Raw genomic sequence first — 27,377 nt, 5'->3', positions numbered from 1 at the left:
CTTGGATAACCTGTAAATGGGTAATTTTTATAAAACTTTTAAAAACTATTGAGAAAAAGAAATGTCAGCATGGATTAGAAAACCTAATAAAACTGGCACCAAGAGACACTGATAATCCCTATTTCCTAAAAGGAACAAGGTGAATAACGAGATCTCATGTCTGGAATCAGCGAGAAGTTAGGAGTATGCCAATGAGGTTTTTATAAAGAAGCCTTCTGGGAGCCAGTAAGTGGGAAGTGTGCAGGAAAAGGAAGAATCTCCTCATTACAACAAGTATTTCCTATAAGTCTGTTTACTTCAGGTCAGTGGAAGAAGATGACAAAGCTACACAACTGAAAGATGCCATTACAGATTGAGAGGGTCCATGCTTCTTGCCTTCCAACACTGTCAGTCTGAAATGCTTCCAGGTATGCATCAGCACTCTTGTTTCAAAAAGATATGTCAGTGAAATAAAACAATCTTTTTTTTTTTTTTTTTTTAACAAGCAAGCAAACAAACGAGATTTTAATATAGCAACTTTTAAACCTGACAACACATTCTAGTCAGACTGATAAAGAGATCAGACACCATGAGTTACTGATGAGCAAATTGTACATGCCTTCTCTCTCTTCCTCACATTTTACCAAGACAAAGAAAAGTTTTTAGCAAGCTATTTTGATTGGTGAAAAAAATTGTAAATTCTCCTTTTTTATTAAGAAAATGTTAGTGTCAATGCCAATACTGTGTGCCATACTGTCTTCACATGTCAGCATGCATGTGATGACTGACACTGAAACACCCAGCTTCCTGAGAAAAGGTTCACGTAGTAGGTTCTTGGGAAGATCCTAAAGTCTCAAATATAGTTATATGAAGCTAAAACCGGTGCCAGCATGGTGCCTATGAAAACAACTAACAACAATGCTTAATGCTTTGCTTTTATTTAATATAGAAAGGAAAAAAGTTTTCTGAGATTTCTGAACTGCAAAACAAAGAAAGAACAGAAGCACAAGGTGAGGAGAACATTACTTTTTCTAAACTCTTTGTTGCATGGAGCAAAAAAAGATTGCCTGGGTTTTGCAGGTAAATGCTAGAGTCAAGGATGAGGGTGAGTCAAGGTCATTTTCAGAATTCACAGATTTTCAATTTATATTCAGTGATTAAAAAAACTAAACTAAAATCCTGTGATTGTTAAACTTGCTTTCACATACATCATTTCTGTAATTTTGAAGTTACGTTAAAAATCCTCAGTTTTCTGATGTATCTGTCTCCTAGGTTTCCTAATGTAAAAATAAACCTTTCTTCTCATAATGGTATTGGCTTTTCCCATAAGGTTCTTTGTATTTCTTCTTTTACCAGTTCCCTTTATTTATAATTGAGGCTTTCTATAACATAAAGGACTTAAGATACATAAAAAATGTTAAAAGTCACAAATAGAAAAATGTTATCTGTGTTTCCTCTGTTCTTTTCATATACACTGTAAATTCCTTTAAAAATGAATGTACATGTAGGAAAAGTGCCTTCACTTCAATGGGAACAATCCTCAACATAAAATTTAGTATGTGCAAAAATAACAAGTCATACTGTTGATATTCAAAAGGCATGGAAAATGCCTATGTAACACTGCATACTCCAGTAGAAGAATCAAAAATAGAACATTACATAAAATTATACAGACAAAACAAATTGTAACTGTGTTCTTGAGTGTTAGAGTTGAATGTAAAGTTCTAGTTTTAAAAAATACTTTTTCTAAATAAACTTGATTCATCAGTATGCTCCAAGGCCTATGCATTTTTGTGCCTATGGGAAACAAGTGCTTATATGATCAAGGTCTCTATCATTATATTAATATTAATCTATTGGTAACAATGGATTTTCTGCAGTGAACATCATCAATTTTCATCAGTGAACAATCAGTGGCCTGTGATTACATTTATGAAATAGCAATTCTTTTGTTTTGATTTTCTAGAATTTTGAACCTGAATCTTAAGTAATTGGCTGGGGAGAGGGGATTATGCATAAACACTGGGTTAAACTTGTCTCTGAAGTCAATGACAGCTCAGATGATACTGATAACAAAATTAACTACTGACCAAAAGGAAAACTGAAGAAACGAAACCCCCACTATTTTGGGGTAAAACTTCTTTAATTTGTGTGTGTGATCACATGCACTGCAATGTTATGCAAGACACAGACTATCTCCTCTTTGGAAGTTTTCTTTTACTGGCAAAGACACCAAGAAAATAGTAAGAAGGCACACACAGCCAGTGCAGACTGGTTTCTGACCTGTTACTTGGTTTCTGACCTGAGAGGCATCTGTAATTGTAAGCAGGTATCTGTAGTGTGAGATCCCGTCTTACTGAATGCATAAATGTTGTGCGAGACTTAATAGAAAAGGATGATAGCGTGCTAAGAAAGATAAAGCTCTCTTCTTTCTCAGATCTTGTCAAAGATTTGTTGAGCAATAAACATACCTCACATCCTTTTAATTTATTTTTTGCTGTATAATATTTCTATCTACTTTGGGATTCTGCTAATCATCTCTCAACTCCATTTTGTTTCACTTCATCGCTTTTCCAAAAGGATCCAATAAAATCTAATGCTGAAAGATAAGAATCGCTCTGCTAAAATTAGTGAACTAAGTACCATATCCCGTGAGTCACTGCATGCGACTCCCATCCACCTATCTTTAAAAGACCAGATAATAATGCCATGCTGTAAGTGCGTGAGATCAAAGCACAAATATCCACTTTCCAAAATGCGGCTTTTGAGTACTACACCTACTAGCAGACTCCTACGGTCTGTAACCAAAACATTATAGTTTAGTTAGCCGCATTAAAATCATATTTTTGAATATAAGGCAAGCTGGTTTCATGTTTAACTTACTAACAAAGTGAAAGAAAATGAAGCATAGGAGAAATGAGAGGTAAACAGCAAAATGTTTAACTTCTTTTTTAAAATCACTAGATCTCAAATCCATAGTATCCTATTATGGACAAAAATGAATTAACACAGCGTGACCAGTTCTTTGCATGTAAAAAATGCTATTTCCACAAAAAGGGTGAATGGGATGTTACTGGTGGTTCTGTAGGTACGTTCAACTTCATTTTCTAACCAGTAAGTGGATTTTAGCACTTCAGATTTCACTGTCTCTGGTGCTAGAATTATGATATGAAACTAATTCTTAACAAATATTGCAATGGAGAGTTGTACAAAAAATCATAATCATTAATTCACAATGTTTTATTTTGCAATTATTTAATCTTGGAATTCAACACTGAATACAATGTACAGGTATATGCAAAGATACTCTGACTGTTGGTACACCGGTAACAGTATTTTATTTACATTTTTAAAATATTTTTTGTAATTTTGAAATTACAAATATTAGGATCCTGCTGTTTTAACCAATAACAACATACTTTAAACTCAAATTACATATCTCTATACTTTCATGGCAGAAACTTGGGCACTTCAGTGAAGTGCAAAAACGAGAGACTGGAAGAAAATCAAAACCAGTCTCTTCATACACAAAACTCTCAGTAACTACACTTTGGATTTATCTACATGGTACAGCTATAGGATCAGGCTCTGACAGGATATTACCAAAGCTGGCTGACCTAAAATTAGACACCATGAGCTTTACCTTGGGTTCATGGACATGTCACAGAGTATCACCACTGTGCCTGCTGTTGCCTGCCCACAAGACTAAAAGACTGTTTGTCTCAGGGAGAAAAAAAAAAGGAGACATAAAAAATATGAATGAAATCTTAGTGAAACATAAGGAAAAAATAAGCCTCTAGCACAGCTTATGATTCAAGTTAGTTCACCCTTTAATAACGTGTATTTAAAGAAATTGATTGCAGCCATCTTACATCAAAAAGCATCTCAAGCCAACTGTGAGCATTAGCATGACTTCAGACAATCAGTGAAACAGTATAGTTGGAACAAGCAGCTTATTTACTCCTTTTGAAATAAAAATTATGTTAAAAATCCATTATATAGTTATTTGTCTAGTTTTACCCCTTAAAATAAATTCTTCATATAATTCAATATTCACAGCGTAGTTAAAAATAAAGAGTAAGACAAGAGTTCAGGCTTCCTCAATTAACTTGATGGCAGACATTGGTTTAAACAGATGATAAAACTATGTTTAAAGACTAAAATTTAAAATATGGGAAAAAATATCAGCTTGACTCAGCCCTGGTGTCGCAGGGAGATGATGTAGAGAGGCCTCTGAAATCAGACAGCTCTGTGTGCCACAGGAGTTCACCCATTCAGGTTAGAGGCCACAGTTTTTATTATACTGTACACAGCCACTCTGGTGTCTATCAATCTACTTCCAGCCACCTCCACTACACTCAGGAATGAAGATTTTTTTGCAGAAATGTTATTTTCCACCATTTAATGGCAAATTTGAGCTTTATGTCAAGAAAAAGTTTTCCACACTTGTTTTGCATTTTGTATAAATGACGAGGTACTCCTTCACCACTACTGAACTTGCAACTTTACACTGCACTGAAAATCACTGAAAACTTTTTTAGGAATTTAAGAGTTAACTTATTAAGAAATTCCTGCAAAACTGAATCATTACCTCATCTTATAAACTACCTATTTTGCAGCTATATTCTCCCGACTGGCAGATTAAACCCTAGAACAATAACCCAATTATGAGCTAAATTTACATGCAACTGATCAAAAATCATCCAGAACCTGACAAGAACAATCTTTGTTCACAACATTTAGCGCAAGCAACACTGACAGACTAAAATGTATGAGCTATGTAAAAGATGACATACGTTGCACTGCCCAGCTACCAAGGGCACCATGCTCCAAGTACAACGCAAGTACTATGGGAGTGTTCACATCCTGAGACTAAAAACACCCAAAAAAACCCAACACACAAAAAAACATACAGATAAAGAACATGATCTGAGATTAACTCCTAAGCAATCAGTACAAGAAGAATGGCTAAAGAAAGCCCTACTACATGGAAGGAAACCCATCCCAATTAATAAAATCACGGGTCAGGATTTGAAAGAAATATACATGTATTTACTGGATAGACAGGGGAAAAAAATTGCTCCAACAATTCTGACGTAACTCTTGCAAAAAAACAAAACTTTACCTTATTAAGGAAGGCAAACTCTTGTATGCCTCTGGCCAGTAATTTTGAACAACTAAGCCTTTTATGAACCAAGTTCATCACTGGTGTGAGACACCTATACCTTGCATAAATTATAGTCTTACTTAGCATTTTTAACAACCTACACTATGGGTAAAAGACTTATTTTACCAACACTTATGCCACACTGGAGCTAACTAAAAAGCCATTTAAGAAGAAAATTCAGAAGTTTACTGAAGACATCATCATCACCCTTCCCTCTTTCATAACTTTTATACTGGACAGATTCACTGCCTGCAGTCCTTACACACTTCTATACTTAAATGCTCTGAAAGGCTGTGGAAGGCAGTAACTATGAAAGCTTGTTACAGGTATGTCCAAAATTTGTGAACTTTAGTCGACTGAAGTTGGGTACTCAATCCCAAAACAAGTCTCTTAATTCCAAAATTTGCCCTGACTCTCAATTTGCGTGCAATGAGACAACTTTCTAACAGATTAGACAATGCAGACATTTATGGAGAGTTTTAGATGTCTAAAATTAAGAAAACATCTTCAAATGTTGCTTTATTTCTTTTTGAAGTATTTCATCCTAATTCAGAGATTGCAGATAGCACAATTCAGCAGTCCCCAAGCTGTGGTTCACTGGTAGAAATGCACAACAGTCTAGATGTAGCCTAAGCCACTTCAAGGTCAGCTTCAGGCAAAATTTATTGCCCATCCACATAGTTGTCTTCTCCAGGAGCACCACATCACTATGAGCACCCAGTGGGTTATATTCACCTGTGACGTGGAAATGCTGAGCACACTTCCCAGCCTTTCACCATCTCATTTGTTCTTGAGATGATATTAGGCTGAAAAGGTGATGCAGGCTCTTCCCCAGCAGAAGCCTCATGTCTTTCCTAAATAATCCCTTCTACTCTGTGCTACGAGGGCAGGCAGGACTCCCAGGCAATCTGAACACTAGCTGCATACAGACGGCCTATTACCTACAAATAGTACGGACACACAGCATCAAATCACAGCAAACAACCTAGCAGGCACATACTGCATGCACAGCAATTACAGTCATGAAATTCTTGTTGCTTCTGCAGTGTTCAATCTTTCCTGAAAAGTTAAGAAGTACTGCTCTGGCTCACAATGCATATGGATTAAGACAAACTACTAAGAATTTTAGTTCATGGTGAACAAACTCAATTTGGTTTTATGTTTGCGTTTAAAAATAATAGCTGCAGGTGCTTGCTTAGATTAAAAAAAAAAAAATACACTAGTTTAACTGGTATGGAGGGCACTTCCATGTTAAATTAAGTGCTATAAAGCTCCAAACTGTGGAAGAAGAGCATCTTCTAGCAAATCGTCAAAGTTTTAAGACCCCTACCCAACATCCGCGCACTCACAACTCCCCTTACATAGCTGACTTCATCACTAGTAACTTCCATCACAGTGCCCAGCTCATGAGGAGTGATTTTTCTCACTCAGTCCTTTGGTGCTGAACCCGATACCAAGGATCGGTTGCAGATGCCACTTCTTGAGGGCAGAGACCACCATCCATAGCACTATCAAAGAGTCACCAACACAATAACTTTTTTTCCCCCACTCGTTAAAACCAAACTCACTATCAGAAAGATAAAGTACTTTGTTACACTACCTAGCCCATGAACCATTCCCTTCCTAATACAAATATCTGGTCAAAAGCAAAGAGGGTTTGTTTAGGCATGGAAAAGCTGGCATTAAACATAAATCTGTACTTGTAACTATTTTGTGAGTACTTCCAGTTTCATACAAAACAGCAGTCAACAAATGGTCTACTTCCCTAAAGACTTTCCGTAGTGCACTAAGAAGGGTTGATAATAAAATAATAATAAAAAAAAGTAAAAAAAATGTGGAGAGATGCCAGGTCCTTCACGCTGAAGGATGAGGGACTAGAAAAACCCAAGGGACTGCAACCTGAACCACAAACTGGCATTTCCACTCCCACTCTTCCCACCTCCCGACACCTGTCTCAGTGATAACCCCTAAAGAAATAAACAATTTCCTACAAAGGATAGCAACAGAAGTGGAAATAAAATAAAATAAAAAAAAATATTCAGCATTTCTAGGAGAAGAAAGCATTCTCTGCTTTTCATCCTTTCCACTGAATAGGATCTTCTCAAAACTACAACAAATATTATTACTCCTACAATACAGTGACCATGGCAGATGATTCCAGGGTGTTAAAATGTCAAATTATACAATTATAAGACCAACCAACACCAAATTAAAACAGTTTTTCATCCCTTTTCCTCTTCTCAAGCCACCCCAGCTCTAGCTTATGTAAAGTCGTTTGCCATATTCGCAGAAGACAAATAACTCCCGAAGTCTGCCATATTCAGGATGAGCCCCAAAGGACACACAAAGTTTCCCAAGTCCTTAACATCAGGATTTTACAGGGGGGATGGTTTCTGAAACGCACGGCAGGCCAGGACAGCGCGCAGCAGCTCCCGACCATCCTCGCCATAGGAAACCCCACACCCACGCGTGCATCCCTGCCCGTGATGGAGAGGAGAGGAGGCAGACAGGCCTCTGGACAACCCCTGAGGCGGGGGCAAGGAAAACACCTCACGAAGTGAGCCGGGGGAGTTATCTGGAGACGCGGTTTGGGGGACGGGCGCACACACACACACACACACACACCCCCCTCCCGGAACACCACAAGCAAGCCCCTCCACAGTTCACATTCACACCCGACCGCGAGTGCGGCGGGGCTGCGGGCAGGCCCTGCGGGGCCGCGGACGTCGGGTGAGCAGTGCCGGGAGGGCCCCGGCCCGCGGGGCTCCCCGCACCCGCAGCGGGGTGGGGGAGCGGGGAAGGACGGCGGAGAAATTGGCCCCTTCCCTCCCCAACCCGCCCCCGCCCCGCGCCCTACCCCGGTGCAGATAGGGAAGGCGAGGAAGCCCCCGGGGCTGTGCCGGGGGCCGAGGCGCTCCGCCAGCAGGGCGATCCGGGAAGCCAGGGGGCCCCGTCCCCCGCCGGCCCTCTCGGCAGCGCCGGGCGGTAAGGCCGTCCCCGCCGCGGGGGTGGCGCAGCCCGCCTGCAGCCGCCCGGGGGGAGGAGGGATGGGGCTCTAAGTTTACCCCTTTCCCCGTCCCCTCCTCTGCCCCCCCGCGGGGAAGCGGGGCCATGGCCCCTCTCCCGCCGCGGCCGGCCTGCGGGGGCCCGACGTCTCTCTCCTGTGGAGACTCGGCGCTGTCGAGCAGCTGCCATTACTCGGGCCAAGACCCGTCCTCCAAGCAGACATCCCCCAGCCCTGCGAGGAAATGCGGGGGCGGCGGGGGTGTGCGTGACAGAAAGGAGGGGAGGGGGGGAGTGGGGAGCAAAGCGGTCGCCCCGCGTGTGGGGAAAGAGCGGGGCCGGGCGGGGGGGGCGACGGGGCCGAAGCCAGGCTGCGCCACACCCCGCGCGGCCTCGCCTCTCACGCGAGTCCCCGGCTCCCCCGCTCCCTGCAGGCCCGCGCGGAGCGCTGGAGGCAGCGATTCCCTTGTGCGCCCCTCTGCCCACCCCACCGCCCCCCGCCCCGGCCCCGGGGCTGGCTGCAACTCGGCGCGGGGGGCCCGCCGCCGCCTCCCAGCCGAAATCCGACCGGGGAAGATGTGGGGACAAAAATAATCGCCGTTAATAATCACACGCGCTCTGCCGCCGTCCCCTTCTCCTCCTCGGTTTCCAAGCGGGCTGCCAGATAATCCTGCCCACTCCGAAAAATGAAATAATAATAATAATAATAATAAAATCCCGCCTTCCATCCCCCCCCTTCCCCGCAGCCCCACACATTTTATTATCAAGTATAATTGCTCCCCCCTCCCCATATGGCACCCCGCGGGGCAGGATTGCCCCCTCCTCTGGTGCCCAGCCCTTCCCCTGTCCCCTCTCCCCCATCTCCTTGGAACAGTGTGTACATGATTTTGTAGTTTTTTTAAGGCGCCATGTTTATAATCCTCCATCATATTAAAAAAAAATCCACCCAGCATGAGACACGGCGTCTCTCGCACCCCAAAGCCACGGAGGCAGACACAGAAATATCCACAGGGCTGTAAATTCACCCCCACCCCACCCCCCTCCCGCACACACACCCCTCCTCCCCAGACTTAAAAGTCTCTCTCACCTTGTGCTGCAGGCGCTGCTTCTGCTGCTGCAGGGGGGGAGAAGTTAAGCCAGGGGAAACTTTTCAATCCCTTCCCCAGGCCGCTGCTGCCTCCTCCTTCCACATATTTTTCCCCTCAGAGTTTTATTGTGTCTGAATTTTCTCTCTCTCTCTCCTCTTCTGTCTGTCCACAGTTCAGGTTTCTGGGGTAAACAGGGTTTAGGATGGTGCTAGGGATATTTGGGAGAAGGAGAACTCTAGTGGTGTCTGCTGGAGTTGCTGTTTGTTTCTTTTTTTTTTCTTTCTTTTTTTTTTTTTCTTAATAATACATTTGAAACGGATCTTTAACTATTTCTTATATAGGTATTTTATCATACTTTTAGGTCTGGACCCTATCTTATTGCAGAGGAAAAACGTGCTGCTGCTTTGGCCCTCATACATGCAAATTCCTCCTGCCATGAAGTCAACTTGGAGACATTCTGGTTAACGTCTTTGAAAGTAGATAGTCACACTGAGCAACAAACTGAAACATACAGAATCAGTGATCTGTTTCAGAGTTGGCTATGTGTTGCAACCTGTAGATCACAGAAACATAGAATCATTTAGGTTGGAAAAGACCTTTAAGATCATCAAGTCCAACCATTAACCATCCTTTCACTGCAGGATTGGGAAATACACGGTAATGTGAAATACATAACTTTACAGGCACATATATATGTAAGCAGCAAGAAAACATGTACATTTTATCCTGTTTTTATATGGAATGTGAGATAAATATTATTACTAATAAATGTCTAGGCAAATACATTCTGAAGTTTCTGAAGTTCTTCAGGAATTATTTAATAAAAAAGTAACATACTTCACAATTAATTAATCTTGAATAGAAATGTGACATACTTTATTAAAATACACTGTAAGCTTAGTTCTATAAACATTTATGCATGCAAATAGTTTTAGTCATGTGAGGAATCGTTAGTATTGCTAAGATAGTTTTGGACTGCTAATGTTGAAAAAGATGCATCCATTGTGCCCGGTCAGTGAAAGATTTAACAGAGTTTGTGCACTGAACAGCGAAAGTTTCTCCAGTGTCTTCAGTAAATAAGATTTCTAGTAGTGTCTAAAACCACATTTTGTTTGAGACTGCTGCATGAGGACTTTATGTCCTCTTTTAACAAATAAAATACAAGTAACATAGTTGCATGAAAGAACATCTTACATGATCTAAAATAAATAGATAGGAAAGAAAGTGCTGGTAATCTGCTTTCAAAAGGTGCTTGAGGAGTTGGGCAGATAGCAAGCAGTGGTACTATCATTTATTAACTGCATTATATTTCTTGTATTAATAAAAAGCAAATGTAATTTACAAGCAATTCCTTAAGGAAGAAGGGATTTACCATCAGTATAATTACAGAAAGGCTACCTTATGTTGAGCATTTAGTTGTGATGTTTGGCTCTGGTTTCGTTAAGGCATGTAATTTTCAAAAGAAGTTTGATAGAAATATATGCCAAGTTTCCATGGGATATTACTGGCTTGGCTGTCTTGGGTTTCTTTGAAACCTTCTCTGTACAAATTGCATCTGAGCTATATTTATGTAAGAAAAAAAAGTCCTTATGGTTTCTACTGTTTCTGCCATGAAGTCAAGCTATCAATTCTGCTCAGGCTGGCGTGGTGAAGGCACGCCGCTTTTTGCATCCAGAAGCAAACGGAGGAGAAGCATAGCTGGCAGCACACATAACCATCTTTAATTCTTCAGCTGGAACAGCCAGGTACCCCCTACAAATAGGTCAGCTGGGGGAATTTGCCATAACTCCAAAACAAAGCTCCAATTCCAGTCCCAAGTTCTTTAGCACAAAGATTTACTGCTCTGCCACAGTGCCTTCTCCTTACCTTTGTAAATATTTATTTAAGGCAGAAGTTCAGCTATCTTCAGTATAAAAAGGTTTTAGCTCTTTATCTCTTTAGGTCTCGTAGAGAGCTGTCAAATAAATATTTAGGCCACAGTTTCACCAATGCGGAAGCATATTCAGGGTTGAAGCTTTATGGTTTGCCTACCTTACAGGTTTTTACCTGGTGTCTACTGCTTGCCGACAATTTGCTGTACTTAACATATTTGTAAAGGCTAGTCTGCACCATCTCCAAATATTTGTTTCAGGATACAAATATTTGATTTTGGCAAGAACAAGGTATCCTAAAGCAAACATGTAGGGAGTGTCTGCCACGTTACCTTGTCTGAGCTGGTGGGCAGTAAATCAAGTTAAGTGTAGAAAGACAGGCATATAGTTTATATATGGGTGTTTGTGGGCTTTGTTGGAATACATTTTGTTACCCTCATTAGGGCCCCTGGGTAACAGTTCGCATTATGTAGCCTTCAGGGTACACATTTAAGAATAAAAAAGATGCATATTTTTTTTGTCGTTTTGACTTATTTTTATCTGCATTGGAAAGACTTTTGAACGCTCGTCAATATACAGGTTTGCAGCCCTGCTAGCAGCTCTTGGGGAGCCCCGATCCCTGCATTTGTCTGTTCAGTTTGACACCGAACGGGGGCCCTTCGCGGATCCCTTTTGGCCATTAACTTCCTCATGGAGCTGGCGCTGGGAGCGCTAAACAGTTAACCGGGAGGGCCGAGCCCGGCAGACAATGGGAAGGAAATCCCACCCTCCCCCGGCCCTGGGCAGCCGCGGGTTTCCTTATAGGCAGGGGGAAATGTTTGTTAAAACAAAAAGCGGGCTCAGGGCCGTCCCTTCCCCGGGCGAGGGCTGGGGGCGGTGCGGGGGGTGCACTCCGGCATTCCTCCCCTGCCCGGCCGGGAAGGTCCCGGGAAGGTCGGGCGGGGAGCCGGGTGCCTGGCGTAGGACGGGCACCTCGGCCTGGAGTAGCGCTGCCGGGGGGGGGGAACAACGAGTTTGCTTGGCAAAGACGCCTGTAGAGCTGCAGCCGGTAGCTCGGGGTGGGGGGGGGGGTAATGGCGAGGGGTCCGGCCATCTGCTTCCTTACGTGGTTGTGGGGAAAGAAACCGCACCACTAATGCAGCATTAGTAAGAAAACGTGATAAAGTTACTTCCTTTGGAGCAGAAAGTACTTGCCCTAGGAATACATCAGGCTGCGTGTGTGCTATATGCTTTTGCCAGCGTTGCTGCACGGGCGTGTAAGCAGTAGGTTTGTCGGTGCCGTTTGATTGCCTGGGAAAGGGGCTGGGAGGGCAGGAGAAGAAGCTGCACAAGCAGAAGCACAGTTCTGCCAGAATAAGTGGCATCCAAACTAAGAACATAATCTACTGCCATGAATTAAAGGGGCTATCAGGTGGGTTCACAGGAAGGAAATCCCCTTGCAGGTTGGAGACACACAAACCATGACTCAGGGAATCCCTGAGCTGAAAGCAGTCGGAGGCTGGGACACAAATACCCCAAGTGCCTCACTGTTACCGCGTTTCCCAAGGTATGGAGAGTACTATGTCCACTATACTTTTTTTTTTTTTGTGTGTGTGAGAAGACTGCCTGCCTGTTAACATGCAGGCTGGTAAATACACCTCCATTTCACATTTAAATGATACCCTTCCCCTCCTCCTTTACAAAAGATAATTTTAATTCCAATGCTGAATAGCACAGTCCTGTGCGGATATGCCCTTCTATTCTTGCCATGATCTTTTCATTCTCTTGGTTCAGTGGTACAACCGTCAAACGTGCAGATGAAGAAGTACATCATTGCTGGCAGGTTGTAGGGACCAGACTCAGGACTGTGAAAGTATCAGTTGAATGCTGCCCTTAGCAGAGCTAGGAGCATTGTGTCCTCTCCATGGTGGGACTTGTGTTAGGCTAATGAATGCACAGCCCAGCCTTCTTCTCCAGGACTTTCTACCGTCTTCCTGGCTGAACCAAACCCACCCACTAAGTGCTCAAGTCTTTATCTGGCTTTGTAACATAGCTGTCTCTTGTTGTTAGTGCCAACCCACTTTACTGTGTGCTCTGCTCCCAGCCTCACTGAAACAAAAATAATTTGGATGCGTTTCCTGAGAGGCAGGTCTGCTGTGTTGTGATCATAGAAGTATTAATGCAGAAAATTAGTGTAAATTTTTCATCAGAAGCAAATTTTATCAACATAGTTTTCTTTGCAGTAAAAATCTCAGCAATGCATTTAATTTAGGAAGCTGGGGGGAAGGGAACAAAGCCTTAATAGCAACAGGCTCAGGAAATCCACGGAGCTGAAAACAGTTGGAGGAGGGGAGAGTCTTAGGGAGAAACTTATGCCGTTCCTTTTTTCCCCCCCTCAGGCACTGAACAGAAAATACCAAACTTAAGAGGGGGACACAGAGCAGAGAACTCCCAGTAATGTTTGCTGCTCTATGAAGCTAAGGAACAAGTTCATGCCACCCAGAGGTGCTGTCCTTGCAGGCTTGATCTGATGAGGACTGAAGCAGACCCTGCAGCAGTCAGGTTTGCTTCCTTCCCACTATGGCCCTGGCCATGCAGACTGGCCGTCCAGTGCTGGTTAGCCACAATGCTCTGATGCTCTGAGGAGCTTGATGAGGAGTTCTGTGACGTGGTGGGGCTTGAGAAAGTAAGGGTGTAAATAAAAAGGTAGAAGGAAAAGTACAGGCAGAATTTCTAAAGATGTTCCTTGAAAACAGTACATCGTGAGGAGGTGGGTCTTTGGTCTGACCCTCTATGGCCAGTACTCACATGTGGGTGTAATAACTGGCAGTAATGAAACCAGAAAAGCCTGTCAAATATAAATGTAGGCTAAGATACAAAACACATCTTTTTCTCACTGTGTTCTCTCTTTACATTTTCATGCACAACTGGGAATAGAGGTTTATCCTAAAAAGTTTACCTGTGAGTAAACTGACATATGTTTGTGACATATGACATGTGTTTACGCCAGCATTATGCTTCATGAAAACTGTATGCCTGATTCAGCACAGAGTCTGTCAAAGGAAACTGAGCTCCATATTTTTTTATCTAATTCAAAACAACAGAATGAGCTTGTACCGGTTTCAGACTTTGTGTTGTGTCATTGGCTACTATATTTTCAATACAAGAGGAGATGCTGTAACATGAAAAAAAGTTTTAACATCTGCTTTCAAGTATACACCGAATTTGCCTCACGCAGGTTTGTCCAGTCTTGATGTAATACCTAAAATAATTTAAATCTATGCACAATAAATCCACAAACCTTAAATTTGCATTTAGACTGACATAGGATCTGTTGTTATTTTATGACGATGCAGTGACTGGAGATACATAGTTTACCAGGATTATGAGAAAACAAGTAGTACCTTTTTGTTATTAAAATAATTATAAAACTAGAGTTTTTACTTAAGGAGACATTGTCGCAGCACTCTCCAAACTAATAAGCTGCAACAAGGTCTTTTACTATCACATACCAGCACACTCTTCATGTCAGTCCCTCTGCTGTCTTCTCCTCGTCTCACCTCATCCAGGGCATGCTCTTTCTTCTCTTGCTTCTTGCTCATGCTCTTTCTTCCTCAGCTGCTCTCTCTTCATTGGCTCTCAACCCCTTAACAGAACCAGCCACAGCTGCACCTTATCTACATTGGCCAACCTGACACCCCTGAAGCCAGCCCACAGTTGTATATTATCAATGCTAATTAACCCAGCTTCATCCTTCTACAGAGACATTATGAATGTCATAATTGCAGGGAAATACTAATTAAATAGTACATCATATTAAACGCCATATAGCCAATAATAAGAAAAAAACCCCTATATTTAAAGTAAGTGGAGCCCATCATCCCAGGACAGTGGAAATATATGGGTAACGGAGGTATCACAGCATGCACTAGGAGCATGCAGAGATGTCCAAGTGCTTTTGCTCTGAGTCGGTTCGTGACAAGCCAGGCTTGACCAGCTTTGGTCCAGCACTGGCTTTGAGCTAATTATTGCAGAAATACTCTGTCTCTGCCCTGTGCTTCAAAGCCTCCTGTGGTCAAAGTTTGCTCGTTAGCTCTGATGTAATGCTGGACCCAGGCTTGTTCTGTGCATTCATGTGGCACTTGTCTGGGATTAACAAGTCTTTCCAGTAAACAGACTTCTGTCATGTGTAGAGCAGAGACATCCAAATGTTTCTGAAAGAGTTAATGCGTTATCCCTAGTACTTACCTGAAGCTACTAAGCCTTGGTGGACCTGAGTTGGTTATATGCAGAGCTACCCAGCTGTGGCTCTGCACAGCTTTTTCCCAGGCTCCAGTTTCCAGGAACACAGTGTTTTGCATGGCATTAGATCCAGTCTTACACAGATTATTATGCCTGTTGTGATGTTACACAAAATTGTTTCTGGAACAGAGTTGCTCTCAAATCTAACACATTGCCAGAGCTATGAATCCCTACCAGACTGAAGCTGGGCTGGCATGAAGCCATTTTGATGTGCTTGCAGCTTTGTTGTCTTCTGATGTCATCTGCAGCTTGAATAAACCTCCTAGAGATGTCACCAATTGGCTGTACAGGATAGGTGTAAACAACAGCAACATTTGTGTCAGTTTTGAACTATTATGGCCAAGATGAAAGCTAATCTAGGAAAAAAATAAACCCCACATCTGCCATTCTGTGGTTCTGACCCCTTATTTAAAGCATCTTCTATTATCCAGAGCTGAAGATAACATGTTGGGTAAGATAAATTAGTTTTGATCCAGCATCACCAATTTAATTTTCGTTGCATTCTGTAAGGAATCATCTGCTCAAAACTAATTGTAATATTCAAGTGTAATTGTCCTACCACTAACAACCTTCTTACACTGACAACATTGGAAGAGAATGCCATGAGAAGCTAAGCAAAGTGGAACTTATGCACTGGCACTATTTGAAATGATGGGATTTGAAAAGAGTGCTGGGACAAATAGATTGTATATTGTCATGTATATGTCATGTAGGATATGTATTATGTATAATTCACAAGCAATAGATATTATTTATATGTCTATTTATCTTATCTAATAGCTGCATTATGTTCAGTGGATGGCAATGCAATCACTTAAAAGATTTCTCATTAAAAAAAAAATTATAAACACCCTATTAACTTTAATAAGAATAATTTGGGGTTTTGACATATTTCCTAAATTTAGCAGGCATACTATTCAAAAGTCATGGATAGCTATTAGCAGAATAACTAAAATATGGTTACCATTGAAACAGTAACTTTGAACATCCCAAACTGCTGAACTGAAAAAGTTCCACCGAATTTCCTCAGTCCTGAACACAAAAAGAAAAAAATCACATTATAACATGCTGAACTGTATCCACGCATCACTTAGGGCAATCTTGATAATATGTTTTGTGTTTGATACCTGCACTTACTAAATTTTTTACACTGAGAAATAAATCCACATATTTTATTTCTAGTATTTGCATGGTTTATAGCCTCTTCTTCATGCTGAACTGGTGCTAATTTTGTTCATTTGTTAACATAGAAAGGAAGATTTATCATACCCATATTTCAGTTCTTATCTGTAGGTCATGCTACTTTTCATCTCAGTTATTTATGTGAACATTTTCCCTTTTAGATGACAACTTTATTGCATTCACTTTGGAAATAGTGTTGCCTTTGAATGGTTTAACACAGCACCAAAGTGTTGGGACAGAGTGAGTCACATTTTAACTCTCCCATAAGTCTCTAGAGATCTAGGGAGTCCTGCTCAAGTGCCAGCTAAATAAATGTTGTGTTTCTTTTCTCTCTCTCTCTCTCTCTTTTTTTTTTAAAAAAAAAAGCACTGCTTTTAGTTGGGGATTATGCAAATTTCTTCTCTAAAGACTGTTTGTGACTCAAAAGCAGGTCCATATATTTAAGTTTCCTTGGACCATGTCAGCCATTTAGTATGTCCCTCAGCAAATACAGACATTTGAAGGGAGTAGGATGCAGCCAACAATACTGCAAGCACTCTTTCATGCTTGCAGTGTAAAAACTGTTGTTAAAACTATTAAGCGTCATGTGAATAAAATGCTCCTGTTTCCTTTATTTGAGCTCTGAAGCCTGTTGTATGCAAAACTGCAAATAGAGGAGCAGAGGCTGGGCAGAGCCTATGAAGGTCACTGAAGTCTCTGGAAAGATTCCCATTGACTTTGGTAACCCTGGGTTCAGAACATAGGTAACTTTCTTTATTCTGGACCAAGCAGGATTTCCAAATCATTGGAATGCCAAATATTTATTCTTCTGATTCCTTCCTGTCTCCATTCTGTGAGATGCAGTTGCACAGGACTTAAGACATTTTATGCTTTAGCTCAACTCCTCAAAAAGATGCAGCGACGCTGGTTTTGGACTAGTAGAAGTATTCTGCATTATGTAAGATCAAGGTAAACATGAAGTGTTGGTACCTTTTTAAAGTCTAAGCAGTTTCTGTGTGACTTTTTAAACAAAAATAAAGCAGAGTGTTAATTCTGAAATCTGTGGGTGAAGTAAGTAGAAAAATTGCAAAATATCAGAAATAGAAAGAATTGTATTTAGAAAATGAATCAATAGAACTGATGTTATGCAATCACACTACGCTTACATTTAACACTATTTTTCCAATGCTATTCAGAAAAGTTGCAAAATAGTAGGTGTACACCTGGTAGAGACCAACACAGTAACACAGTTCTGCCAATAAAAACTCAGGAAATTGCAAGAAGTTTACAAAAATTTTCAAAGGGGATCCTGTAATAAACATCAAGCAGCAAAGCATTGTAATCATTTATTATATTATTATTGGAAAAGTGATATGAATTGCCAAATGGATTCTTGATTTGAAAAGGGGGCAGAGTTCCTTCCAATTCTCTTATTTAATATGCTTCATTTTAGAATCAAACTCATAACTTGATTATATGAAAACAGGAAAAATTGACTCACAGAAAAGCCTGTGGTTGAATTATTTTCCTGGACTCATTTTGTCCATAAGAAAACTTTTCAGAGGTTTTATACAAAACATTGTATCAATTAGTTTCCTGAGAACATGAGAATTTACTTATGAAGTTGTATTTGCCTCCTAGTACTGAACTGTGAGCATATAAGGTGGTAGTGCACACTGTACATATGAGCAATAAAAAAGATAGTATGTGTCTTCTGGAAATCATAGGACTCAAGATTATTCCAACAGATGTTCAAAAAATTAGAAGAGGCAAAAAACCCCAACCCCAAACCCCTTTAAGACCAAGACAAAAATATTTTTTTGTTGCGAACAGCCAGAAGACAGACTGAACCATTTCAAAATATTTTATATACATGTAAGCATACATGAAGAGACAAATTAACCCTTTCTGTCAGGTTGGAAGTACTGTCCAATGAGTAAGAATATCATTTTGAAGCGAGGATTATAAAAGTAAAATCTTTCCTCCCCCAGGAATTTAGTGACTGGAGAATAAACTCAAAGTATATTTGTGGTAGCAGATTGGCTTCTCTCCACCTTAACGTATGTGACTTCTGGAGTCAAGTGTCCCAAATTTGTATCCACATTTGTGTTTTACTGGTTAGTATGGCCACCTAGATGACAGGTGACAATAATGCTAGCAGTGTACTTCTCTTACCTTTTCATTACCACAGTAAATGAACTCAAATCCCCCTGATGGTAAAAAAGATAAACCAAAACAGATTTATGCACAGTGTTTTATAACATGATGTCCATAAGGAAAAAAATATAATCTACAATCCCCTTGTGGAACATTAATTGAATTGTTAAATTGTGCTATTTGCAAGAATTTTCACTCAGTCCTGCAGAACTCCCAGGCTCAGGGAACGTGGGCAAGTATGAGCTATTTTGTAAGCAATTAACTTGCCACAAAGTAATGGCGGCAGTTCGTTTGAATGCCTTCATGAGAACAAAGTGTGATTAAGGAGACATACCTTTGGAGTATTGGAGTCTCAATGTTTTTTGTCTCAGTTACTAAGTTTACATGGCACAATACAGACCTACAAAAATCTGCACTTGAGTTCTAGCTTACTGTTCCTGGAAGTGTAAAAGTCAAATCTGAACTCATTATATGTGACAGCAATTTAATTACAGTATCTTTATGGGAATACCCGATCAAATATGATACTGAAAAATATATAAAAGAAGACTTTAAAAATTGGGAAGCTCATGAGCTGCCAAAAGTGTTACAAAGAGATGTTTCCAACCATTCTCAAAGGTGAGCCCTTCTCTTAAACAGAATAAAAATCATTCTTCCTTCCAGAAATGAAGAATATAGACCAGAGGTATAAGGCTAGAGAACATATGACATGACTCGGTAGTTTAGTAACTCTGAAAGGAGCTGATGGTCATGCCAGGTAATTAGTTGAACCTGAACTTGTGTAGTTAATGAAAGGAGGATATTGTTGCAATAAGTAAGGTAAAGTAGAATGGATTAGAGGAGGAATAAAGAGTTGAAGACCAAATTAAAAATAAAAAGCCTTTGCTCTATTTCTACACCAGGAAGTCTACAGGAAAGTTGTTATGCCAATGACTTAAGATTAAAATCATGTATGTGGACACCGTTGAGAAGTTAAATGAATTTGTCATAGCTGAGGCTTCAAAAAGAGGTAGTAAAGAATAAAATGCCAGAATAAAATGCCCTCTGTAAAATTTTTCAATAGAAGCTTGGATTACTATTTTGATCATAAGCAGCAACACTGATTAGTAAATAAAACATGTTCCTGCCTGTTGTCTAGCCCTGACACTAGCCTATACAACATGGCTTACATTCAGGTGGCTTAATTCTGTTACCTCTGAAATACAATGTTCTCATTTAACAGCCTATTGGGAATAGTGTGTGGCTTGTACTGCCCCTTAAGTCGTGCTTAACCTTTTTTTTTCCTTCTCCAGAAACGATGTCAACCATTTAACAAAATTGGTGACCTAGTGCCAGTGCCTATGCTTAGGCCATAGAACTGCTTATTTTATCATACAGACATCGCTTCTTCATTTATACTACCTGCATACTGCAATTTATAGAAAAATATGTGAATCCAGTATGCTTAAAAAAAAATCATCTTCAGACAACCCTGAAATCAAAACAAAATTCCCATAACCGTTGCCCTAGACAAATAATTTTGTTACTATTAACGTCAGCAAACTGTTTGCAAAGCAACAAGCCTAGCAAGCAATGAGAGATGGATTTGAATGTGCATTTATGGAAATACAGTTTACAATTACTAGATTTAGGTACATTATGTCTAGTGCCTATTTGTATGTGAAAGACATTAATTTGATTGTTTACTATTTAGTTCTCAACATATATTCAAAAATTAGAAACACATAGGTGCTGTGTATTGAAGGCCCATGATTTTCAAGCATTTAGGAACTTCTTAAACAGCTTTTTCAACTTGTCAAGACATGTTTGAGTTAGCAAGCACAATAATAACTGAATAATTTATTTAAACATACATGTACATGCTATCATAACTAACAACATTAGAAATGTTAAACATAAATGTATAAAAATCAGTTTTGTAAGTCAGAAAAGTTAAGACAACCTTAAGCTTCTTATGTCCTAGTTTTCACAAGAAAACAATAAAAGTTAGAAGCTGAAAAAGTAGGGCCTGTAGTAATAGCAACAGCTGTCACATATTCATTTTTGTCTCTCTTGGATATTGAAATGGCTAAACAGAATTGATTAAACTTTTCCTTAGACCTGCCCTGGAAAGGAAGCAGCTATGACAGATTTCATCCAACAAATTACTTATTTTTTAAATTGAGTCTTATAATGAAAAATCTTGGCATTATTAAATAATATTCCTCCTGTGGTACTATGAAGTAGAGAGGGGATAGTGGAACTCCACTGCCGTTTGTCTTACTAGAACCATAGAAGCTGTCTGAACTCCAAAAGACTTGCTCAGTATGCCTGTGGTTTACAGGAGCATATGTGTGAATCTTCTAATTCAACAGCAGAAGACACATCATACTGATTATTTCTGTTACACAGAGTTATTGCTGATCTCTTCCTATTTTGCAGTTTATTATTGGTAAATAATGCTTATTTTCAGACAGTCTACGTATTCCTTGTGCTACTATTTAGAAGGCACAACAAGTTGTAAGTTAACATCACTGGAATTCAGGGAAGGGGAAATGGGAAGAAAAGTGTTCTGATCCCCAGCACCTTGTTCTGAACAGATCAAGTAATAGTGCATCCAACTCTCATTTATTAAGGCCATGAAGAGTGTAGTAGTTAGGTATCTGATCAGAGGTATAACAGTATACATTTAAAAAAATCACATAGCATTTTTTTTTGGCCACAAAAAAATGTTAAATCTTTAAACATGATACACAGGCAAAGAGACACTGAGAAAATTCCAGTTATGATGCCATTTTAAAATACTTTCTGTTACCCGCTGAGAACCATTTGTAAATACTTAGACTTTTGAATGTTCTTTGTAAAATATAGTAAGAGTCCCTGCAATGCCAAAATTTGTAAGTGTAACTCTGAGAGCCAAAAAAACATGATCAGGAATGATTCCTTATGCTTTCATATTTCCATTGCATCTGTGCTGTTGGACCCTCTGTTAAACCACACTCTACACCTCCGAGTTCAGAGGGAATTTAAAGCCCCTTAGAAGTCAAGAACATTTAGCTTGAGTGAGGCCTTTAGTGTTGTCCAGTTCTTCTGTTTACATTGAAAACTAGCAAAGTAATCTCATAGTTTTTGAGGTTGTTTTTACAGGCATGCATACAAAAGAGAAATAGGAGCCCACTTTTGATACTTTACAACAGTGATTTAGCCAGGCAGAACAGGAAACTCCATTCTGTCTTTCTAGTAAACTCAATAAATCTGTCATGTTCCACTGAGTTTCAAAGCCTGCTGAAGTTCTGAGTTGTAGATGAGCCGGGGCCTGCTTCTTACCATGGGAAGTTTTTGTAAATGCTTAAATGAATGTGAGAAGAAATAAAACTCTATGATACAGTAACAGCCTAATCTGGATTCCAGTGAAACTGTGTGGAGAGAGTCCTCTGCCTTACACAACAGGGAAGAGGTAACAGATCACACTTACACATCACTTACACAACTCATGCTGTACCTGACAGGAGACTGATTCTTAAAGCAGAAACAAGCATATGCCCATGTACTTGGGGATAGTCATATTCATTTTCTGTCTGTCATGGAGTAGCATTGGTGACAGTCCGGAAAGCGAGGAAGCACCTGAGACCCTGCTCCGCTGGAGAGGTCAGCAACTGCAGAGTCAACAGAGACGCACCAGAGAAAAGAGAGGACGGGAGAGTAATTTTTTTTTCACCAACCTTGTTGTCTTGCTTATTTTTTTCTCATTTTATCTCTTTTCCTTACTGCTTTTCATATTGCTCCCTTAACTTCACTGATTGAATCTTCCATCGCAGAGAAGGACTTAACTTACGTGAACTTCAAAGGAGGAAGGCAGGCAGTGGAGGCACAAACCTTTATATCTGAGTGTGCATTGCTCAGGAGGGGATCAGCATTATGCTGGTGTGGCCTTGACTGAATCTATAATTTCCAATACTAGAAACATATGTGTGCACCTGGGTCAGTATTCTATTTTCTAAGATATTTCCTTCAAAATATTTTGTAAGCTATCAGTTTGTGGTTTTGTTTTTTGTTTTTTGTTTGGTTTTTTTTGGGGGGGGGTTGGGGGGGGCGGTGTTAAGCCTTTGCACAAAACACTCAGCCCTGTATATTTGTGCAAAATGTAAAATAGATGCCTGGCAGGCAAATGTAGAGTACGTACTGCCACAGTAAACTGGTGATTGCTTTCAAACCATCGCTTTCTACTTCATTGCACAGAAATATGATTCTCTTAACCCCTTTGCTTGAGTTTGATGGGAAGATCACGAGACTTTCAAACAAGAACAGCTAACAGCAAAATAAGAAGGAGCATCTTAGAGAAAAAGGGCAGCTCAAGCTCACTGCCATAGCTATGGGCCTTAAAGCACTGGTGCTTCTGGTGTGCACTGTCTAAGGTATCATTCTCATGGGCCAGCTCCTAAGTATGAATAGCTATAGCCAGGTCTTCATTTGAAAGAACTGTATGCTATGTACTGATGAGGCACTGAAAATAGAAAGCTGACCTGATTATACTGTCTGTGAATGGCGGCATGCTTTTCTATCATAATGAGTGATTTTGTCATTTTGAGATGTTGTGGGTTAACACCATCAGGCAGCTCAGCCCCACACAGCCGCTCCCTTGCTCACTACCCCACTGGAAAGGAGGGGAGAATCAGATGAGTGAAAGTGAGAAAACTCGTGGGTTAAGATAAAGATGACTTAATAGGTAAAGCCAAAGTTGCACACTCAAATAAAGCAAAGTAAGAAATTCATTCACCACTTCCCATTGTCAGGCAGATGTTCAGCCATCTCCAGGAAAGCCGGGCTCCGTCACATGTAACAGGGACTTGGGATGACAAATGCCATAACTCCAAGTGTCCCCTTTCCTCCTTCCTCTCCCAGCTGTCATTGCTGAGCACGATGCCGTATGGTGTGGGATATCCCTTTGATCAGGTGGGGTCAGCTGTCCTGGCTGTGACCCCTCCCAGCTCCTTGTGCACCCCCAGCCTCCTTGCTGGTGGGGCAGCATGAGGAGCAGAGAAGGCTGTGCTGCTGTGTAAACACTGCTCAGTGATTGCTAAAGCATCCCTGTGTTAACACTGTTTTGGCCACAAATCTGAAGAGCATCCTATGGGCTGCTATGAAGAAAATTAACTTCATCCCAGCCAAAACCAGTACCTGAGATTATGTTATTACAATTCATCATGTAACTCAAATCTGTTGAGAAGGGGCGTCAATAGCATCTTTGCTAGATGAAGTATTTACCATAAGCACCAGGCGCTTGTGCTCCTCCGATCTCTTTGACAAAGATCAGTGTTGACCTCTTCATCTGTGCAGATGGTCACTCTAGGACTAGTTTGCTAACCAAGGTAATCAGATTCTCATGATGTTCTAAACTCTTTAAAAATACTTTCAAAAAGATGTCTTTTAGTAGTTGCTTCTATTTGTTACTACCCAGGGCATAGTCACCATTTTATTTTTCAGCTCCTATTTAGCTTGGCAATGCGAAGCTGCGAACAATGTGATTTAATTTTGCTGGTTGGAGATTCAAATATTGGAGAAAATTGCTTCTCATCTAGTTTTAAAACAACTTCAACCAATGGCAATACATTAATTTTGAGGTGGATCTTCTTTTAAATGGTCTTATCTAAAATATTTTTTAAAAAGTATTCCAGAAACAAAGCAGGTGAAAAAAGATGAAATTCTGTTGTGGGAAGAGTGAAGCCTTTAGTAACAGTGTTCATATAAAAATGATAATGTAATAAGAGATTGCAGGAGTTGATGAAGGAGAATGTTAGGAGGAGGTGAGAAAGGAGACATACCTAACTGCTGTTATGAAAGCTTTGTAAGAGAGAAGGACTTCAGACTTGGCACATACCAGAGGCAGAAACAGCACATAAATTTTTAAATAGGCTGAGACATTGCTGCATGTGTACTCCATCCACTTCAGTACGTATATCAAAATGTAAATGAGAAGGAAATCAAGTCTTGCTATGGATACTAACACCTGTACATCAGGAGGTATGAGTTTGCCATCTATGAACATATCATTCAATGCTAAAATACCTAGCTGTACCTTATTTGCATAGGCATCTTAGAAGACTGCTAGGTTTTCCTACTAAGTTCCATTACAAACGCAGTTATAAAAATAAGGTATAAAAATCCATTCACTATGTGGTTTTAAGATTTATTTCTGATATCTTGTGGGGATAGTTATACAGTCTTGGATTCTTTTTCTGCTCTTTGAGAGAACATGAGAAAACTGAGGTGTATTTGCAGTTCCTTCTCAGGTCTATAGATTGCTTATCCTACAAGGATAAGTGCCACGTCAGTGGCAGTCCCGATGTGTTGAAAATGTTTTTTTCTCTGTTTCTTCCAGACACTCCAAATGCTGTATTACATCGGTTGCTGACAGTACGGATGGGAGTAAAGTCATCAGGGTCAGTCTGAAAAAAATAGCAGTGATGGTGACAACATGAAAACAGCTACTGGATTTGCCAGCATGGTTTGCAGAGTTTGAATTGCCCCGGGTCTGGCCATCTGAAAGATCACTCACTGCTCATCTTGTGTTCTTTCACAGCAATCATGCCTGTTTGGTTTGGTGGTCCAGCATGTTGCCAGTGTTGCACCCCTCAAGAATTCAGAGCTTGTTCAGTAGAGGGTCTGTACTTCTGCAGCCTGCTTCTGACAGGGTGGGATGCCAAATTTTTGAAAGTCCAATGTTGCAATGTAAGAATTTCTTTGTATCTGATTATTTGGAGAGGGAATGGGGTGAATAGTTAGGGTTTACTTGGTTAATTTATTTGTGAATTACTATTCTGTAATTATTTTGGATTCCCAGATGCCAAACTTATTGGACATGCTAGGACATTACAAAGTAATGGAGCTTTTTACTTTAAATAGTGATTTGGAACATTTAAAAAAATAAGGAGAGAGTACAGAAATGGATAAAAGATTCACACACTCTGTTTTCCAGTCCGAGATAAACGTCAGTTAACAAACTGAAGCCCAAAGGGTATAAGTTGGCAATCAATTCTGCTCCACCAGACATTCATAAATATGATTTATTTAAATTATGTGCTGTTCAATAAACATCTGAATCTTTATTTATACCTCTTGATTTGCCAAAATGTTTTGCTAGAAATCTAAGAGGATGAGGAAATATGGTAAGAACTACTTTCACCATCTGTTAAAGGGAAAAACTTGACATATTTTTTGGAAGAAACATGCATATTTTCTTCTGAAAAAATATTGTGAAAGACTGCTTATGGCATGGTCAAGGGGCAAAAGGAACATAAAAAATATTTTAACCTACTCTTTATAGGCAAGTAGCTAAAATAGTTGTTTTGATAATGTAACAGGGTTATAGAGGAGTAACAATGAATTTCAGTAATCTACTACCTTTCCTTAGACAAACATTGCAGTTGGAAGACAGTCTTCCTGGCCTTTCATTTCTTTACCATGGCAGTTTGTTATCACAAAAGCAGGCTAGTCTGTGCATGAAAGGGATATGTCATTTTAGAATATTATGGGGGAAAAACCCAATGGAAGTAATTTTGCATTAAGCAAACTATAAACAAGCAGGAACATGAACTTTTGGCACGTATTAGCAGGTAGAACTCCAAGAAACTTGTTGATTCCTATTTGCAGTGGTCCCTGTAGATATTCTTGGCTTTTCTTTGGCTTCAGTTCACTTTACTACTGTGACAGCTAGGAGTTATGTGTTATTTTAACTCTCAAAAGCCATAAAGGGATTAGGCCCACATTGTGCTAAATTCTGCAAGGATAAATAGAAAAATGCTTTTCCTCCCTGAAGATCTTACTCTGTTTTCTTTAGGGACAGTGACAGAAAAGGCAGGGAGAAGAGATGCAGTATGTATGTAGAAATATTAATTCAGCGTGCAACTTTAGTTTTGGATTTTGTTTGGGTTATATGTAAACTATTATTATAATTTCATTATTTTATTCTACAATGTCTTTCTTCCCAAACCCTCTTTGGGTACTTCCTCACGCCTTTTACTCTTATGTTCCTTTAAAAAATTGAATCCCAACTTTTCTTTTTATCCTTCTTTATGAAGGAAACACGCCGTCGTATTTTGTTTGTGTGAGAGAGAGGAAGAGAGAGAAAAAATTATTACAAGTTTTGTGAAAATATGTAGTATGATGGATAGAGGAGAGTCTGCAGAACCCTTTATTAGATGATCCAGACCCACACTTCTACAAAAAGCCATATGTAGAACTGCTTGTGTCTACTGGTGAACTTCCTCTCTGCTGGCACTTTGTTTCAGCGTGTAACGTGGATTTGTAGATCAGTCATGCACCTGTCTGGGAGATGCAGTTTCATGTCTGCACAAAGAACTGTGGTACCTAGATAAGCACTAGGGCATCTGGGCACTTGATTTTTTAAAAACATTCTTTAAAATTCAGAACACACTGTTTTCCTTAACAAACACTGTTGCAAGAGGTTAATCACAAATGAAGGATGAAGCATAGTAACTGATAAATATTACATGTTGAATATCACCGGGAGATAACCAGATAACCCAGCTGGTCACATGCAATCCAAGGAATCGCAACAGGCATATTGTTAGGACTGTTAGTAATAGTTAATTGTGATTGCCTACAGGCATATATTACACCCTTCTGTGTCACCTTCAGCTGTTCACTCTGTTGTGTCTGCAAACAATATGA

General features: G+C 40.2%; 1 protein-coding gene across 7 annotated transcripts in view; it reads right to left on the bottom strand.

Annotated features, from left to right (window-relative positions):
- ZMYND11 (zinc finger MYND-type containing 11) overlaps positions 1 to 9,460 on the bottom strand; it is a 106,343-nt gene extending 96,883 nt beyond the window's left edge. For 4 of the 7 annotated variants that reach the window (XM_014282505.3, XM_027809982.2, XM_005442281.4 and 1 more), the window contains exon 1: positions 9,237 to 9,459. The gene's annotated coding sequence lies outside the window, so the exon portion shown is untranslated. Of the gene's footprint in view, positions 1 to 8,003; positions 8,159 to 9,236 lie in introns of those variants that run through there. The other 3 variants (XM_027809981.2, XM_055707021.1, XM_055707018.1) reach the window with 2 other exon arrangements.
- Positions 9,461 to 27,377: the final 17,917 nt, after the last annotated feature.

The sequence above is a fragment of the Falco cherrug genome, chromosome 4, assembly GCF_023634085.1.
Source record: "Falco cherrug isolate bFalChe1 chromosome 4, bFalChe1.pri, whole genome shotgun sequence".
Taxonomy (NCBI): domain Eukaryota; kingdom Metazoa; phylum Chordata; class Aves; order Falconiformes; family Falconidae; genus Falco; species Falco cherrug.
Note: the sequence above shows the minus strand (reverse complement) of the source record. Positions and strands in the feature narration are given on the sequence as shown.